The 19,135-nt window shown below is 39.9% G+C and overlaps 1 long non-coding RNA gene across 3 annotated transcripts; it reads left to right on the top strand.

The window, feature by feature from the left end:
- Positions 1-10,560: 10,560 nt before the first annotated feature.
- Positions 10,561-13,795, top strand: LOC121906588. Of its 3 annotated transcripts, XR_006098681.1 has the most exons (4): positions 10,561-10,635; positions 10,851-10,880; positions 12,389-12,454; positions 12,950-13,795. It is a non-coding gene; the product is annotated as an uncharacterized LOC121906588 (long non-coding RNA). The 3 variants fall into 3 exon arrangements; XR_006098680.1 differs by lacking the exon at positions 10,851-10,880; XR_006098682.1 differs by lacking the exons at positions 10,561-10,635; positions 10,851-10,880 and adding an exon at positions 11,343-11,638.
- Positions 13,796-19,135: the final 5,340 nt, after the last annotated feature.

Raw genomic sequence — 19,135 nt, 5'->3', positions numbered from 1 at the left:
TGGAAAATCAAACCCTAAAATGCACGGTGGTTGCTTTTTCACTTTCTGCTCCTAAATGTTGACATTTGGGAGATGCGAGGGTGACGAATGCCCATTTATCATTTTCTACACGTCTGGAAACTTTTTCACACAGAGTGTGTTGTACTAACATGGCTTTTGTGCTCTGACTGGTGAGCAGAGATTTTTGCGCATGAGAACATGCATGTACAGTATGTTCACACCCTTTGTACGCTTTCACAGAATGTGTGTTTATGTGAATTTTGTAAGCTTGAGTCTATGTGTGTGTATGTGTGTGAGTGTGTGAGTGTGTGTCTGGCCAGGCTGAGTTTGTTTGGCCAGCTGTTTGGAGGGAAAGCCTGATCCCATGTGACCTTGTGTTTCTCCAGCTGCTCTCGGATCAGAACAACCAGCTCTCTCTGCCAGGAACCTGCAGGATGGGCCCAAACCTTGTTTACCCTACTTTTTCTGGTTTTCTTTTTTTGGATTATTATGGTTGGTAACAGCAGTAGTAGAGCTGGTACAAAGAATCAACCCTTTTTTTAGAAAAACTTTGGAACAGAGAGGTTGACTTAAAAAAGGTAAAATCCTCTGTAATGGGTAATGCCCTATGATGACAAAACAGTCATATGGAAATCTGTTTCTGATGTATCCTCCTACTAACCAACTAACTAACATGATATAACTGATATAACAGAGTCAATCAGTGGGTCAGTTATTGGGATCAGAAATCCCAAATGATTTGACAGAGCCATCATCTATACAGTAGACTTGAGCAGTTAGCTAGTCCAGCATCTTGCACAGCCAGGAGAAGCATAAAACGTGGCTTTAAATGAATCACTTGGTAACATGTTGGAAAAGCAGAAGGCTTGGAGGTTACAATAAAAGGTGAAGTTTATTGACTATGACACATTTTGTCAATAAGAGCGATATTACAAATTAACATTTTATTATACAAAACACAACCAGGAAGACAAATTAAGTTGGAATTTTTTTATTTTTTGCCAGTTTCTTATATTCAGAATAGCTGTCAAATAGTTGTGTCTTGTGTCCATAATTACAACAGTGATGCTTGGTGCAGATGGAGATGTCTATGGAACACTATAATAGTAATGCTCATCGTGATTTATATACTACGTTTTTCCCAAGTGTCTGTAATCGCTGAAGCAGATGAGCACAAAGTCCTTTACTTTAGATGTAGAAAACATTTGTTTGGGCTTAATCTTCGCATTTGCCAATTCATTTTTTTGTCATTTTCAGAAACTTGGAAAAATGAATGTTGTGCCAGTGGTTTCTCCACCAATTTCTGTCATCACTGCAAATAATGAAAATCACCATGTTAGTGTGATAGAAATGCAGCAGTTGTCAACATATGTGACAGAGCACTGATTCCTCACTAAAAGTGGACTAAATTATGTAAGAATATTTAGAGCTCTCATGCAACATTCATATGAAAAGTACAGTTGTTTGTAGAAAGATAATGGCAGGGCTGATCCTCAAGTTCAAGTTCATTTCATAGAACATCCTGAGAAGAGGCTGCTTCATGTCCTAACAAAGCCAACCAACACCAAAAATCAACTTAACTTCCAAAAAGAAAGGTTGAGCCGAGTGTTGCGTTTGTCTTCCAAGGTGTAGTGTAGTCTCGTTTCAGATACACAAATACTTCCAGTGTGATAAACATCCTAAATGTTGTTTACCATCATCTTGGAGTTACAGGAACTGTAGACCAGGAACTGGATTCTCCAGAGGAGAGAATCGAGCCGAGTCCATGGATCAGCGAGGTGGTGAAACCTGTCGGCTTCACACTCACACAGTCACACATACACGGAGAACTTAACACAGATGCACACACATACACAGATGAACAACTTCACACACAGATACACTCAAACTCCTGCGGTCATACACACACACACACACACACACACACACATACACACTAGTAGGGTGTGCACACATTTCCAACCCGCATATAAACACACACATGCCTGTACACACATGCACATACAAAGCCTTTCGTAATGAGAACATTATCATACATCAGCCATGTCTCATGCTATTCACAGCAGGTATTTATAGTGTTGTTCACCACTAGTAAAGACTTTGATCTGTGTGGGTGTGTGACTGTGTGTGTGTGTGTATGTGTTTGTGTGTGTGCACCAATTAAAATGACAGGAGAGCAATGACTGTCAACAGCCAGGTGCTGGATGCTAGGTGGAATTTGGCGCGTGACCGTGACAAGCCCGCACACTCGTCTTACAAGGTACAAGACAGAGAGCCAGCAGATTCTCCAAACACACCAGTCTGTACCAAAAACAAGCTGCTGGGTGTCAGTCATAGATAGATAGATAGATAGATAGATAGACAGATAGATAGATAGACAGATTGATAGATAGATAGATAGATAGACAGATTGATAGATAGATAGATAGATAGATAGACAGACAGACAGACAGACAGACAGACAGACAGACAGACCGACCGACCAACAGATAGATAGATAGATCTGAGACTCTATTTATATAATTATATGTTAAATATACTGTAATAAATTAAGTAAAATATATGCTTATAATATATTTATTTATATTATTCTATAATATATTTAAAACATATTTTATACATTATACATTATTTCATACATTAAAATCATCATTATGAATGTACAATCAAATTGAACAAATCCATAGTTATGGAAATGTTGAAAATTAACATTTATATAAATAAAAAACTTTTTTAAAAATTGCCACATCATATTTACAAGTATCATATTTATTAATTCATTTGTTTGTTTGTATAAAATGTTGTGTACAGTCATTAATACTGAAACAAATAAATTAAAATAGCAAATCATCCATGTAAATCAGGCAGAATTAGTTAATACTCACATTCCCTGTGTAGCTAAAACAAACTTATATTGTAATATCATTACAAATGGTCAAATACCATGTAGCTTTATTCTAAACATTTAATTAAACACAAATAAAGTTTTGGTGCATTACATTAAAGGGCATATTTATTAATTTATTATTTTTCATCAAACAAGACAATTTTAATTTTAATGTGTTTTGTTTCTTGTATGTATTTTACAGGAATTTATCTTAATAATTATATTAAGGAAGATTGAAACACTTGATTCTTTTACATCGTATTTATGTATTAACTATAACCGAGTAAAAAGATACATTTCTTCTATGAGGTAATAAATATTTTATGTTCATATTGAAGATAATAAGCAGGTCATTTGTCAGGCAGAGAGACAGATAGACAGCAAGTCCTCAACATTTCCAGTAATCCCTCGTCTGTTCCGGGCTCTTGTTTACAGATGTCTCCCTCTTTGCTGCTTTAAGTTCGCTGATGTTTAAAAGTGACGGCCTTTTCGGAGCTTTCAACTGCTGCTGAGGCTTCCAGCTCAGCTGGTCGCACATGTCTGTCAGCACCGCTATTACCATCCTCTGTGTGCATGTGTGTGTGTGTGTATGGCTGGGTGGGGGTTACCCGGGCCTGTGACCTTGAAACTAATGCTGAACATTATACTCAACACCTTCCCACATGCACATATACACATACACACACGTTAGCTAACTGGTATTCTCAGCCAGAGGCTATTGACCCTGTTACTGGTATTACATTGCTAACACATGTTCAGATCATCATATTCAGTGTGTATAAATTAAATTTTTAAATTGGTTATATATCAGCAAACTTGCAGTGAAGCCCAGCTCAGCTCAGCATGCAGGTGGTTTTCCACAACATAAACTTTGAGATATTTTAAATTATCCAGGAGCCTAGCATATTGTGGGAACATTTAATCAAGGAAATCTTTCTAATTACTAATTAAAGGTATCCCATGGAGTTTTTGACCACTAGTATTGTTATGGAGCAATGTTTTTTTACTGGTGGGTCCCTTTTGCTCTCGTGCAAGCGCACAAGGATGCACACGTTCCCGCCAAAGGTTTCACGCTATTCCACCGATCTACAGGTGGCCGTAATGTGGCCAAAAAACACAGCAATCAATTAACAAAGACAGGAAGGAAGACTGCTGGCAAGTTAAGGTGAATGTAAACAATGCAGGTTTCAAACTTTTAAGAAAAATTGTCTTTGCATGTTTTATAAGAACAACAGCATTCAACAGGCGTGTTCGATACACACAGTTAATTTTTGTGAGTATGACTGAATGTAAACAAAAGCTTTGTCTACTTACAAGAACTCCACCACCTTTAAGGTGGGGGAAAACCCTGCTTAGCAATTCCATTATTTTACATTGTATCCTGCACTTTCAAGATATCAGCTGTCAATCAGTTTGAGTCTGTAGGAGGCGCTCTTTTTTTATTACTCAAGCTAACTCCCAAGAAAGACTGAAGTACTGTTAACTCATAACGTGAAGATAGAGAGGTGAACGTGTTCACCAACATATCATTCTAGCTTTTTTATCTGTCTTTCTTCTCAACACTGACAAATTCAGTCACATAAAACTGAATACAGGCCTCAGACTTGGGAGGCACAGAATAAACTGTATTTTATAAGCAAATGTTCCCCGATCCCCGAGGGAAAAATGCTTGAGCTGAAGTGCTACGGTGCTAAAGTGAAGAGGCTCAGTGGCCATGACAATGTGCTAATGCTACAATGGGTCTCTAACGAGTGAGAGCCAGCGCTAATTTCCCTGTTTGACAAAAGGACTGTGATCCTTGGCTGTTAGCAGTTTGCTGCACTATAGCAGGTGTGTGTGTGTGTGTGTGTGTGTGTGTGTGTGTGTGTGAGTGAGTGAGAGAACGAGAGAGACTAGACTTAAACACTTTTGCTGAAACGTTGTCAGCTCAAAATGAGTAAAATAGGATTCTAAAGCACAATATTTTATTGTGCATAGAATTCACATATCAGTGAACCTGTGTGCATGTGTTAATATTTGTGTGTATGAATTAACCTCTACTCAGTATGCACTAGATGTGATTGCGTGTGTGTTCACATGCATATAAGCAATCGCTGAGGTTACGGGGTCGGTGGTGGCCTGCTGGGGGTTATTGGGCGTGGGTCACAGAGCAGACAGGTTGGCCAACAGATCATTTACATCTCCCAGCATGCTCAGTGTGTTCTTGGCACAGAAAAGTGCCACTGTTGCTGACTGCTCACAGTTAAAGCCCCGATGAAGACGAGCTGTCACCATTAACCTGTCACTCAGGACACCCACAGCAGCAAAACATAGCTTGGCAATATAGAGATCCAAAGTGAATTCTTGATATTCTTGAATTATAATGATAGATAATCAATACTCATTTATCTTAGAATTTAGATGGTAAACCAGTTACGATGACCGATGAAAAAAATCAGAAAAGAAATCAAACTGTGATATTCTCTCTATTAACTGGTTGAAATCCTTGTTGTTGTTGTTGTTGGGTGTTTTTTTAAAAAAAAAAAAATAGGGAAATAATAGAGAAGAAATAGTAAAGACGAAGTGTTTTTTCTTGAATTGTACTGAAAGAGAAATAGAAGATAGCAGGAGAGACGGAGTATAATGTCTCAGCTTATGTAAATCTCATTGAGGTAAAGTATAGTGAGATGCTAAACTTAGTCTTAGAGGTTAGCTTGGAATTAGGAGGATTTAAAGCCAATCTATCTTTGCATCAAACATGTTCCCGCTGGTCCATCTTCTTCTGAAGACAACCAAGCTTAAATTGTAGACAGCCATGATACTGCAAGGAACTTGGGATAAAAGTATCCACCAAATGCCATGTGAGAAGAAGAGACATTGCTATGCAAGGAGATGAAGAGGATATGGAGACTCTCAGATGGTGATGAACAATTGGACAAGTGAAAAAAGTGCGAAGGGGGAAAAGAAGAAGAGACCAAGAAGAAGGGCAGGAGGACGGTGACAACTCTGACAGCCTCAGGCCTCGTCGACTCCTTCAACCTCCGGGATAAATTTAAATGTGAGGACTGGTTGTGCTCCCCTAGACTTGTCACTGCTGTAGCTTACATGTTTGTGTGTCTGTGTATATATTTCCACCAACAACTATGTAGGAAAAAACCTGCCTTTAGGCATGAAGTAAATGGGTCAAAGCGAGTTATTCAACCAGCCTCCTTGATCCTGCTCACACCCAGTCTGACAAGGAAGTTGTCTACTCTACCTCCTACCTGTTGCCCTCTCTACAAAAATGTTATTTTTATTAAAGAAAATAGTTACGAATTTACACTCAAATTATCCCCAACATCCATCATTTTCAATCTGCAATACAAAACATTTCAGTTAATACTTTTATTGATGTCCAAATGTGTCATTATTTTTTAGTATTCATAGTTTTCAAAACTGTTAACAAATTTTCTAGTTACCCTGACATGATTGTCTTCAGTCTGGGAAGGAAACCCCGGAGGACACACTAATAGATCACTGCAACAGTCAGATATAGATTTTACCATCTGAAAACTGTTGGTGTCAATAGACAAATATATCAGTATTAAATAAACAATCAGTTAGAGAGTAAACAGACAAACCAAGGAACCTACATCAAAACTTTAACTCTGACACTGACTTTGCAACAAGATGAAGGCTGTTGTATGCTGTACTGATGGTAAAGGCAAATTTGTGATTTTGGGAAATATAAATAAAATTGACTTCCTGTGGACTATTATGCAATTTAATCTTTGGAAATAATTTAATATTAATATTAATACTGTTTATATGAGCCTATGAGTCTATTATTTTATTTTAGTCTATTGTTGGCTAAATTAAGGTATTTCTCCCAATCAAGATGGCTCTTTGTCTTCTGTCAACTATTGTGACATTTATTCCTTAATGTTAAAGCTGCTCAGCCAAACCACCATAACAATGCTAATGATCGCTAAAGTCCTATTTTGGGCAACACTGCCAAATTCAGATGTACCGCCTTAGAATTGTGACTCCATGCAGCTTTTGCTGTTCGTACTGATAAAAAAAAAAAAATTAGACCTGAGACGAATATAAAGGAAAAATTTGTGACATTTTTAAATTCCATGTGAATTTGAATATAGGCAGGAAACTTTGGGAAGTGGCAGTCAGGGACCTGCACTTTGTCCTCTATGTCCCCCTCTGCTGTCCACAACTCAAGCCACACATAAATCACATGGTAGACTCACAGACACTCTGGGGTGGCTTGCTGACTGGGGTTTTTTCCCCTCTGTCTGTTCTCCATGTTTACTGGTTTGCGTTTCTCTGTCTGTGTCTTCTCTCACTATGTCTGTCTCTTACTCCTACTCTCATGTACACAAATGCTAAGTGGGTGTTTGAGTGGCTTTTACTTAGGAAGAGTGTTGATCATCTCTTGAGGACTTGTGAGCCTAATGGCTGAATTGCACACCTGCCTGCCACTCTCAAAGTTCATTCATGAGAAAAGCAATGCAGGGAGAGATTTCAACATTTGCTTAGTTGGTTCTTAACCATTTGTTGTATGGTCTTGAGCATGTGTCTAGTACTGACGCCATCTGTTCTTGCACGTTATTTTGATCACAGTTTCCAAGTAAGCCCAGAGCATGCTGAGATGGTAACAGACGAGAGGAGAGAGGGTAAAGATTTAGCTTGGCGCAGGACAGGACAAGCTGATGAAGCGGGACACTTTGTATCCCAGGGGAAGGATCATAGCTTCGCCTGCATCAAGTTCTGCTTCCTCTTGTTTCTCAAATTAGTGCCTCCAGTTGCTTTTGGAGGCCACGCTTTAAATATCTCGTATGTCGTATGTGTAAAAGTAACACACAGTAAGTGTGAGTTAAGCACAATTTTGAAACGCAGATTTGGTGGAATGAAATGTGAAGATTACCACAGACTAGAGACAAGAGGATGAGGAAATGGATACGCCATATGTTCATGTGTTCAATACATAAAAATAGAGGTTAATTTTACTTTGGTCAGGCTATATACTGTACTGTACACTATATAACATATGTATATATAAATATATAAATACACATACACACACACACATATAGATATATATTTTATATATACTTTTTTCGTTTGTTTGTTTTTTGTTTTTTGTGTACTGGTGGATACAATTTCAAGTTTTTATTTTATCTAATCATTGAAGACACTGCTATGAGGCCAGTAAAAGACCAGTGACAAAAGTTAAGATTTGTGTTATCTACCAGTAATATTTAATTGAGAGAACATAACACATAAACTACCATATGTCTGCCTGAGATTGAACTCGGCACCAACAGGACTGGGCCTGTCACAGTGTTTGGATGTTACTGACACTGGATTTTGTGACGAGTGGATTTAAATGGATCCCCATAAGCAGGTAGTATCAGGACTAGAGGTATGAGACAGTTCAGAGCTCTTAAACCATAATCTTTTTTCTTATTGTCAACAGAAGAGAAACATAACATTATGTCTTAGATCACAAAAGACTCAGCATATTTGATAAAATCATGTTTTGCTTTTATCTTTATACAATGAATTTGAAACGTTTCTGTCAAAGGCGTTACATAACACATCTAATTTTCTGGTTGATCAGTGGTTGGTGATACGTTTCCATCTGCAGGTCCTTTCGTTTGTTCAGATTACTAAGCGTGATAGATGTAATCAGGCACCAGTTGCACAAGCAAATTGATTTGTATGTATCTTAAAATGAATTGTCTAATTTTCACACTGCTATCAGATGACTGACTGTGATCTGCCAGTGCCGTGTTACGGCTGGTGTGGATTTGAGATTAGGCCACAGCTGTCTCAGAGAACCTTATCGTACCTCTATATTCGTGTTTCTCCCAGAACGGGATAACCTTTCCGTCCCGTGGGGGCCAAGACAGAAAGGCTGGGACCATCTGACACCAGATCACCCCTGTGGAATTTAGGGAATGGCGCTGTCCCTCCGCCTTGCCCGCCCTACTGGGGAGGTGTCATCTCTGAATTGTGTTTATTTGTTGGCACCCTGTCGTGAAAACCTTCCCATCAACTGCATGTTAATCTTGTCAGTAAATTAACCCATGAATTGTTGTTGTTGCTGTTGTTCTTTTTTCAAACTACCACCTCAGCCACTTAACAAATTTATGAACTTTATGAACTCTCCTCTCCTCATCATCCCATCCTTTCTTTCTAGCATTTTTTTCTTCCACTATTCACTTCTGTCTTTCTCACTGCTTTCATTGAGACCGCCAAGTCCCAAATACAAACACATAAACACGTTGCCTATCATGGGTTTGGTGACATGTTGGTGGTGGCAGTGGACAGCACTAAAAAGGCTCCAGTGATGAAAAACCTCCCAGCCGTCCTGGGAAGCCATCTTCTGTTTCACACCAGACAAAATTTATGAGCTCAGCACTCAGCATCTCTTAGATGTAGAGATATTCAGAGAAACTCTCGTGGAAAGAGAGAGGAATGGAGTGAGAGTAGGAGATGGAGATGTAGAGAAGCAGTAACTGGTGAAGAGAGCTGTAGTGAGTGATAATCTGACAGAAATTTACAAGAAAATGTAGATAAGAGAAGAGTCAGAGTTTGAGTGGTAAAAATGAAAACAAAGGCGAAGAGGGAAATGAAGAGGGGACTGTGTAGAGAGACGTGTTGCGCATGCATTCACACAGTGATAAACATAATCACATCACTGGAAGTCCATTAGTGTCCTGTAGAGCTAGAGCAATCAAGGGAATACTTAAAAGGCTGATTCTCATAAACTGGTCAAAAAAGCGTAGGGTCATGTTAATTTTCAGGGTTCTGTTTTGGGTTCTTCTGTGCTTTGAGAGGTGGGCTCATTTGAGAAGGTGTGAGCTAGATTTTGGGGGGAGTTACAGTTATGAAAAGTAATTAGGGGAAAAATAAAATGGCCAGTCAGGGGGCAGGGTTGAGCTGAGTGACCAGGGAAACTCAACAGAGTTGTGGGCCAAGAAACATAATCCACAGCTGGAAAGATTTCAGCTTTTTCTTGTTTCCCAACTAACTGAATTTTGCTTATTGTGAAATAGTGAAATAGTGCTTATTGGACTATACAAAATTGACTTTGTGTCCATTATTGGACTGGCTACTAACTAACTTGATAAAGTAATATAATGTTATGAAAGGGCATCAGAAATAAGATATAAATAGAAATATGATATTATTTGTTCATTCCCACATTTGTAGCCAAACAAAGCAACAATATACAAGCAGATGGGCTAATTTACACTGTCCTCTGGGGTCTTCAGTCCAACACCAAGAGATCTTTGTAATTCTCACTTAAAGTTGGTGAATGTACAACATGTTTAAAAGGGTTAAAAAGCTAACACTTAAAATAAATGGGCACATTGAGAATACTTGAATGTTAAAAGTAAAACTTCAGAATACACATTAAAAAAAAAACAGTTGAAAAAACAAATTTAAAAAATGGAGGAAATAACAGGAACTGCAGCTGTAACATTTACTGTCTGGCATATCTGCGTACATCTGTAGGTCTAAAATGCTGATGCTGTTTTGTTTTTTTCATGGAGTTTTGTTTTATTTGAATCGAGGGTCTAAGGACAGCGGATGTTGGATTGCTGTACAGACTGTAATGCTCCCCTGAGATTTGTTATATAGGGCTATATAAATAAAACTGACTTGACTTGATTTGACTTTTCCTTCCTTGTAGGCGGTGCATGTTGGCATAATGGCTGAACAGATCCTCCATGGGGAAAGTCTGCACCTTGCTAAACAAGAAATGAGTGAGTACTGCAGTTCTGTAGAGTGCTTTGCAGAGTTATTGGAATATACTACATATTGCTAAGTAACTACTGTGTGACCTCCAGTCATTAAAAGAGGCAAATATATATATAAAAAATAATGGTTGTATTTGAATTACATTTTCCAGTTATCTTAATATACTTTATATCTGTTTTTGTTACTCATATGAATTATACAATTCATGACTGCCTGGAAGAAGTCTGAATTGAATTCCACAAATAAAGAGGTCAGTAAACTTAGTTACCCTCTACCCTGATCTCAGCCACTCAGACACATTTAATGGAAACACTGCTTGCCACATAAGCACAAATCATCCAAGCTTCATGTTTTTCCTACATATTTGAAAGGCTTAAAGTCGTGTTTTGCCTAAGTCTGTCAGACGGTCACCACATAATGCATTCAAAGAGAGATGGATTTGCACAGTAGTAGAGAGTAAGTAGAGGGTCCAAGCAACAAGAAAAATTACCTCTACCATCCATCACCAAGTTTATTTACTTAGTGATGAGATCAATATTTTGTAGGAGAGCCTGGTGGAAATTTGGATGTCCTGACTGAGTGTCGAGCCACATTGACAGCTCATGGAAAAAGTGTCGCTCAAGCAAATAGCTGAAGCTCAGCCAGGGCGTGCGACTGACTGTATTTTGTGCCGGGGGGATGGATGAGGGAACCGAAAAAAGAGCTTTACACGCAACACATGAGCATGTTATCAGATCGAAAACAACTTAACTCCTCGGTTCATTACGTCAAAGCGAAACACACTCCTACCAATGAGGGTTCAAGTGTCAAAGGGTCACTCTTATGCTAATTAATATCCCAAATGTCAGCCAAGGGCCCGGGTCACTCCAGTTCCCACCTCGGCATCTCTACACGTCTTCTCTCGTCGTGCCACTTCAACTTCTAGCTTGACACGAATATACGTCACGGAAGATCTGAGACTATCAAGCTACAGACCACCGAGCCAGAAATGCACAGTTTGGAGATGAGGTGGGTGGAAGGCACGCGGTAACGAGGAGTTCAGAGGGCAAAAATAACAAAGACAATGATCATGGCCGTAAATTGTCCCGCAGACACATCAAGCTGTCTACGCACTCCTTAGGTCGAGTGTCAGCTGGTTTGGGAATGAAAACACTTAACCCCACCATGGCTTAAAAGGTCATAACTCACAGCTCTCTTCCCTGACATGAGTTACTGCCTCTCGTTAGGACTGGACATCCCGACTCACACCTTCCGCCTCTCCCTCTCTCTTTCGTTCCCTCCCTCCTCCCGCCTGTCCCATTTGTGCAACCAGTAGATGTATCCGTTGCCAGTATCTCTAGGGCGCTGAACAAGATACTCTTACCCAACCCACCAAAAATGTGCCACAAGTGTGCAGCGAGAGGAAGTGAAAGCAGCAGTGGTGTCACACGCACTTTATTTTTACAATTCGGACACACGACGCTCTCATGCGATATGGGTGGTTAATCTCCACGGGTGTAAATTTATATTCTATTCAAGCAGGGAATGAAGTAGCTTCAGTACGAGGTCCCCCACCGGGTGATGGCACTCTGCCCGGGAGACCCCCACCACCTCTACCACCAGCGGATAGTGGTCCTTAACCCTCTCAACACCCCATGCTGCCAGAATTCAGGAGCAGCCTCATCTCAAATCGCTTCATTTCCAGAGCTTTGATTTATCTGAGGCTAAACATAACCCTCAGCACAGCAGTTATATTGTCGGTTCTTTTTGCTTTTTCAGCTAAGGCCTGCGATGAAATACAGAGGGCTTGAATCAACATGGACTTTCACTGGACTTCTTGACACGGTAATTTGGGAGTATGAAATAAAATGTGCTGCCAAAACGGTGTAATCGAACCGTGGGAGTCGCTGTGAGCACGGGGGAAGATTTATAGCCCATACAGCAGCATGTTAGCCAGATAAAATGTTACTTGAGAAAAGTTAAAACCCCTGCTGTACTGTAGGTGTTTAAAAATGAACACAGGAATGAGAGCAGCATAGAGTGAGATAGGGTCAGAGTCAAGACCGAAAGAGATGTTGACAGATAAAGAGGGATAAAATGACCCAAGAAAGGGAAAAACGAAGGTAAAGAGAGAATGAAAAGAGAGAAGGAATCCCCTGCCTTCATATCTAATGATCTTTCGCACGTGCTTCTTATCTTATCTCTGCAGCTGGTGAAAAGCTCTCTCCTTTCTTCTCCCATGGCTGATGAAACAAGTGTGGAAGAGAGAAGGTTTTTCAAAGAGATTTCATCTGTTTTCTTTCTTTTCTTTCCCTCCCTGACACCCAATCGGAACCACAGCGGCAACCCTCGGAGACCAGGCCTGGCCGTGTTTATTCAGCGCTAAAAAAGGTCATCGGTAATTTATGAAGGTGGTAAACAGAGATCTGTCATTGTGGAGGAGGATGGGGATGAAAGAGTTGGTCAGCGGGAGGAAGAGGAAGAGAGTGATGGTGCAGAAAAGGTAGCAGAGAGGTGGTGAAAAAACATGCAGTTGAGGAGAGGAGTCAGAGGTGGAAAGTTCAGCTACCACTTTGGACTTGAAATAGTCAAATTGTATATCTGAAAAGGGTCACTGAGTGGGAGATTCTTAAAGTAAGCTGTGACTTGCAACATGAGGGTTGTGGGACTGACAGATGTAGCTGATTAGCTAATGCTATCAATAAGCAACATTTCTATCTTAACTCAAGTTCCATTTACCAGCAACACATCTCAAGGTCATCATCAGCAGATGGTGTTTGCTCATTTGTCATAGAGATGGCTCAGTTGTCATCATTTCTATTTCAAAATTTCTTTTAACAATATCCTCCGTGTTGCTTAGCATTAACATGGATAATGTAACAATCATATGTTATAACCACCAGTTTCAATTATTTGAAGTTCGTTTATGAGAAATCCATCATTCAGTCCATCCTTTTGCCAATGTGGACAGCCAAAAGTACTACAATACCCATAGCTGTTGCTATGTAGAAGAAGCCAGTCAGACACACAAATTAGAACCGTAGAGGATTTAAAATGCTTTGTTACTGATTGAAGTTACAGGATGATTTTTTCTGTGTATGCTTGTTTATATGTAAATGTAATCAAAATGCAGCAATATCTTTTAAGACATTAAAGATATAAAAAATACTCTGCTTTGAATAATAATTTGTGTCTGATATGGTTTTTCCACATTAAAAAGCCATAATCTAAGAATACTTAGATATTTTTCATTTTAGGAGTTCCACTGCTGGACACAAGGCATCTTCTACCTCCTACCATTCCCAGTGTTTGTGCACTGGAGGCTTCAAGTTTTCACATCACACTTGTGTAAATTGCATACTGGACCATGATCGGCTCCAAACTAGTTGTGATGTCACAAATCCTGCTCGTAGGACCCCTAAAGTCAGATTTTCAGTCAGCAGAGAAACTTTCCTCCTTCAGCAGATAGATGTAAAAACAGCCTTCCAGTGTCAAACTCTGCACAAACATTATTCTGTACAGTGAAGCTCAAACATTTTTTGAGTGGAGGGGGACTTCAAAAGTGACCCAGAAATTAAAAGATTGTGATAGATTGTGGTGACAGACTATATGGCAAATATAAGCTTCTGCCATCCATTGTTTTAGGTGACGAAAAACTTCTTGAGATTTGAAGACTCAGATGTGTGAACATTATCTCAAATATCTTGTAGAAATGTCCAGATAACCTAATTGTGTCATTATACAGTTGATGTCAGCTGCTGAAAAGCTGAGGATAGCTATGGCATATAAAATAACCACTAGATGTTCCACTGTATATTGTTCTGTGTATTACAAGTTGGACAGTCAGCCTAAAAGATCAGATTTGAGAAGCAAATCAGATTTTCTGGCTGCCTGCTTCCTGTTTCAACATTTAGGAAGGCAGTTGAGATAAAAGAGCCCTACCTGCTTGTCTTGGCAGTAGAGCAGCTGAACTTTTGGCCAGAGGGTAAAACCTGAACCACAGAAAGTAAAGATTTGATGCTGTCAGAGAGGAGAGGGCTGATTGGAGATGAGAGAGCAGGTATTATGAAAAGAAAACAAAAAGAGGGGGCACCAAAGACAAAGTGAGAGAAAAGTTTGTGGATAGAGGGAGGTCTGCGTAATAGTTTTATTGAGTTAATCACATGAGTGAGACATCAGCTATGGCCAGAGGCGGCTGACAGGGCCGCGGCAGTAATGCCACAATCTGCTTTTTATGGCCTGTGATCCCAGGCTGTAGGAACGCCAGCTCAAAGCCATGAAAGAATAGACGACTTCAATTGAGTTATTGGACTGTGGAGCGAGAGAGGTGGAGAGAGGTCTTTTAACTTAATTAAACACTAATATGAAGCAGTCAGTGCCTCTCTTCTTCTTCTAGGGGCTTTCATGTGTGTGTGAATTGTGTTGGTCTGGCTGGAGGTAAAGTCTTTGACAGAGATATTTGTGAGCTTGGACCCCCCTGGAGTCTCCAATACTGCCCAAGTCAGAGGTGTTATTAGATGAGGATAGAAAGATTAGTGTCAGTGTGTGTGTGTGTGTATGTTTATGTGTGTTTGCAGCACTGTGTGGGAGCATGTGTTTTGATAGCATTACTCTGATAGGATTAGTCAGAGGCCACAGAGATGTGTTCATGTGTGTGTGTGCGTGCATGTGTGTGGAGTCCTCAACTCAAGGAAACTTGTTTTATGAGGGGAAAACTTTTTAAAAAATGTATTTTTGACAGTGGAACAATTTGATTTATTTGAACAGGGTATTTTACTTTGCACTTCTATAACATAGCTGGACTCACAATGGACAGTTTTGAAAAATGATCAAAATTGAGATGTCATCTTTTTTATTGCACCCATTCTTCTTCTTTGTGACAAAAACCCGGCACCTACATTAGCACCACGATGCAACTTGACCGTCGGCAGTTCAGAGATTTGGGTGTTTTACGCTAGTGGCGCCTAATGTAGCCTCGAGCAGAGATGAGGAGCAGGCTACACAAGTCACTCACAGATATTTTTTGTCATTTTCAAACTTTTAGTCTTTGGTCTTCAGCCCCAACCCAATTCATCAGACTTGGCACAGCTCCCCTCTTTCACATATGCAGCAGTATTCTCCAAGACCTGATTTGTAAAATTGGCAAACTCCGCCTATAATGCTGCAGCATATAATGATGTTTTAGGCAAAAGTGTCCAAGACTCATTTCTGTTTCTACATGACAGTGCCTACGTGCACAAAGCCAGATCCATAAAGAAACGGTATTCCCAGTGTGGTGTGGCAGACTGGCCTGAGCCCTGACCTCAACCCCGTCCAACACCTTTGGAATGAACTGGATCTCAGACTGTGAGCCAGGCCTTATCATGCAACATCAGTGGCCAACCACAGATATGCTCTTGTGGCTGAATGGGAGCAAATCCCTACAGTCAGAATCCAAAATTTTGTGGGAATCCTTCTGAGAAGTGTGGAGGCTGTTATATCAGCAGATTCATGCTCATGGTTTTGGAATCAGATGTTCATTAATCACAAACGCAGGTAATGTTCACAAATCTACATGAATTTCACCAAATAGCCTAGCACTCAGAAACAATGGGAGGTATTATACACTTAGTCAGTGCCTAAATTTAAATCACAACAGGTATAAACTGAGTCATGTATTTACAGCCATTAATTTATAAATACAACCATCAAGAGTTTTGCAGGAAATCTATTACCGTGATCCTCTCTGTTTTGTAATATGTATTTTCTTTAACCTACAGTTTGCTTTACAATACTGTACCGTGCTGAGTACACCTCTGCTTACATTCCATGCACGTACTGTAATATTATTACACCCTTGTGTATTTTTCAGGATCAAATTGTAGAATTTCAGCAATCTTTCTTCAGTGGTATATAGCTGGACAATTTTAACCACTAGAAGTTGATTTATACAACACATCCTCATAATTAAACGACCACATAGGTCTGATTATTCAGTGCACTCCAGAACGACCCATAGGAGTATTTTCTAATATGCCGCCTCTATCGGTGCTTTCCAAAACTGTTACAAATCATTGTTAAAAAAATAATGATGTTTCATGGTGTGACAGCGCTGTGGTTAAGATCTGATTAGGTTTAGGCACAAAAACCACTTGGTTAGGGTTAGGGAAAGATCAGGTTTGGGTTAAAATGATCACTTGAAACGTGGTGTGGGTTAAAGTTACTACTTCCCTAAAGTTAGGCAACCTTCGTCATGGCAACAATAAACACCATGGCAATCATAGTTACAGCTTTTGAAAAACTGTTGGAAACATGACACTTGCGGTTGGAAACGGGAAGCGAATAGCGGTTTTGCTGGCTGAATTTTCGACGTATACTGTCGTTTTTCTTTTGAGGACGGGCTGGATTTATAAGGTCATAGGTACCTGAAAGCATGATCTGCTAACATCTCTTAAAAGAAACCATACCGCAGGTTCTGACTGTTTTAGCCCATTAACTTCAAACCATGCAGACTTCACGGCTGACCATTTTGCAGACTGATGAATGTGTTTTTCCTTCCTTCCAAGCAGCCACTGGTTTTATTTCATGTCAGTAGTACGGTATACATATCAACTTGTAATTTAAATTATATGCAATTTATAGTACAAACCACCAGTATGGTCCTTTAAATTAGTAGATGTTGAGTTGTATTTAGCGCTAGAAGGGACAAGAGATAGTGTCACTGGATATCCCATCTCACTGCTCTGACAAGCTAATCGGACTATGTCGTTTTCTGCAGACTCTCTCTGTTACTTACATTTACATATACATGAAAGCATATCTGCCTGTGTTGCTGCACAGTTGATCCACTTGTTGAAACTGCTTAGAAAGAGGCATCATGTTGAGGCTTCAGCATCCGCTTTGACAAAAGCTCCTCTCAAGTTCACATAAAGCCCGTCTCACAACTCAATCATGAGTGGTCCTCAGTGTTTTGCAATATGTAATCGTATATCACTTTGTCTGTCATTACATGAAAGGAACGCCATTTACATCAACTACTCTTAAATCTCCCTAGATTAGCCAGATGCCAGAAGGCTGTGTGGTGGTCTGGACTGAGGCTGAACTGAGGCAGCAGGTTATGTTTGGACTGATGTTAAAAGACTGGGTTGGTCAGTTGATTGGTTTGTCAGTGGTTGGTGTGTATGTGTGTGTGTGTGTTACTGGCAGGAGGTCCAGTCATTGACAGAGGGATTACGGCGAGCCCCGAGTTCAAGCCTCTGTGCTGACAGACAACTTGCCCCTGAGAGTCAACACAAACTCTGGAGACACACTCCTTCTGCACCCTCGCCTGACCCTGCTGTGGGTGTGTTTATCACAGCAATGGCTGGGCAGCCGTCCAGCACTGCCCTTATCAAGTTTATCTTGAGAATACCTCTGTAATTTAATGACATAGCCTATAAATCTGCAGTACTAACGCAACAGAGCAAAGGAGAGGCACGATTCATCATACAGACATGCACAGAGGGGTGTTTTTCAATGTCAAATAAGGCACAGAAAGACGTCTGTATGATTGAAATGAATGAAAATGAATCCTGAAAAAAAAAATCCAGATGAATTGCTATCTACAGTCACTGAAATTAAATCTTAAAACAAGAAAGGCTGTATAAAAGCCTGTGGGATTCAGGTTGTCGCTCTGAATTTGAGTAGATTGGGTTGAAAAATGTATTACATTTACTGTTCATATTAAAAGATCTTCAGAAAAAATGTTAAGAACCACAAAACGTGAACCCTTGCACTCACGGACAGAAAGAAACCTCACAAAATCTATGTGCACCACATCAATATACAGTATCAGTATTCCTTATATGAGTTAAAGAGAAATAAAGTAAGCAAGTAAGAAGAAATACCTCTCTAAGAAACAAAATACTGCAATGTTTATCCCCTGCATGAAATGATTGACAGCTCACTATTCTTTCTGGGTGGTCTCTGGGTACTGGTGGTGCTGTTGGTGGGTGTGGGGGGGTTGACAGGATCTATGTTACCCTTTCAGCTATTTTTCATCCCTCCTTTTTCCCCCACAAAGAAAAAAAAAACTTTAAAGGGAATAGCCACATTACCCGTGTCAAGCGTCAGTTTCTCAGCGCCAAAGGCGACTCTGACATGTTAGACACCCATTCTGATGCACCTCCCTTTAAGAGACACTCTGCCCTCTTTAAAGATTTCAGACCCTTTCCTCACATGGGATATTATGACAAGTTTTAACATGGTTCACTCTGGAGTCACAGACGACGAGCCGTGAATCCTGAGAAGAGATGAGAGAGGCTGTGAGTCCGCCAGTGAAGAATATTTGAAACAATTCAGCCATTGAATTCACTGGAGGCTCTGATATTGTTTAATATTACGCCCATCTGGCTTGGTGTCATGGTTTCATTCCATATTTGACTTTACTCCCCTGATTGCAGTGATGCAGTGCAGAGGGCTAAGTAATGTCTTTTTTTTTGTGACAGCATAATCAATACTATCAATAATAAATACATTTTCAGATATGGTTTTGTAGGAATAAACTCA

Source organism: Thunnus maccoyii, chromosome 11 (assembly GCF_910596095.1).
Source record: "Thunnus maccoyii chromosome 11, fThuMac1.1, whole genome shotgun sequence".
In the NCBI taxonomy this organism is placed as follows: Eukaryota; Metazoa; Chordata; class Actinopteri; order Scombriformes; family Scombridae; genus Thunnus; species Thunnus maccoyii.
The sequence above is the reverse complement of the archived record's forward strand: the minus strand, read 5'-3'. Positions and strand labels throughout refer to the sequence as shown.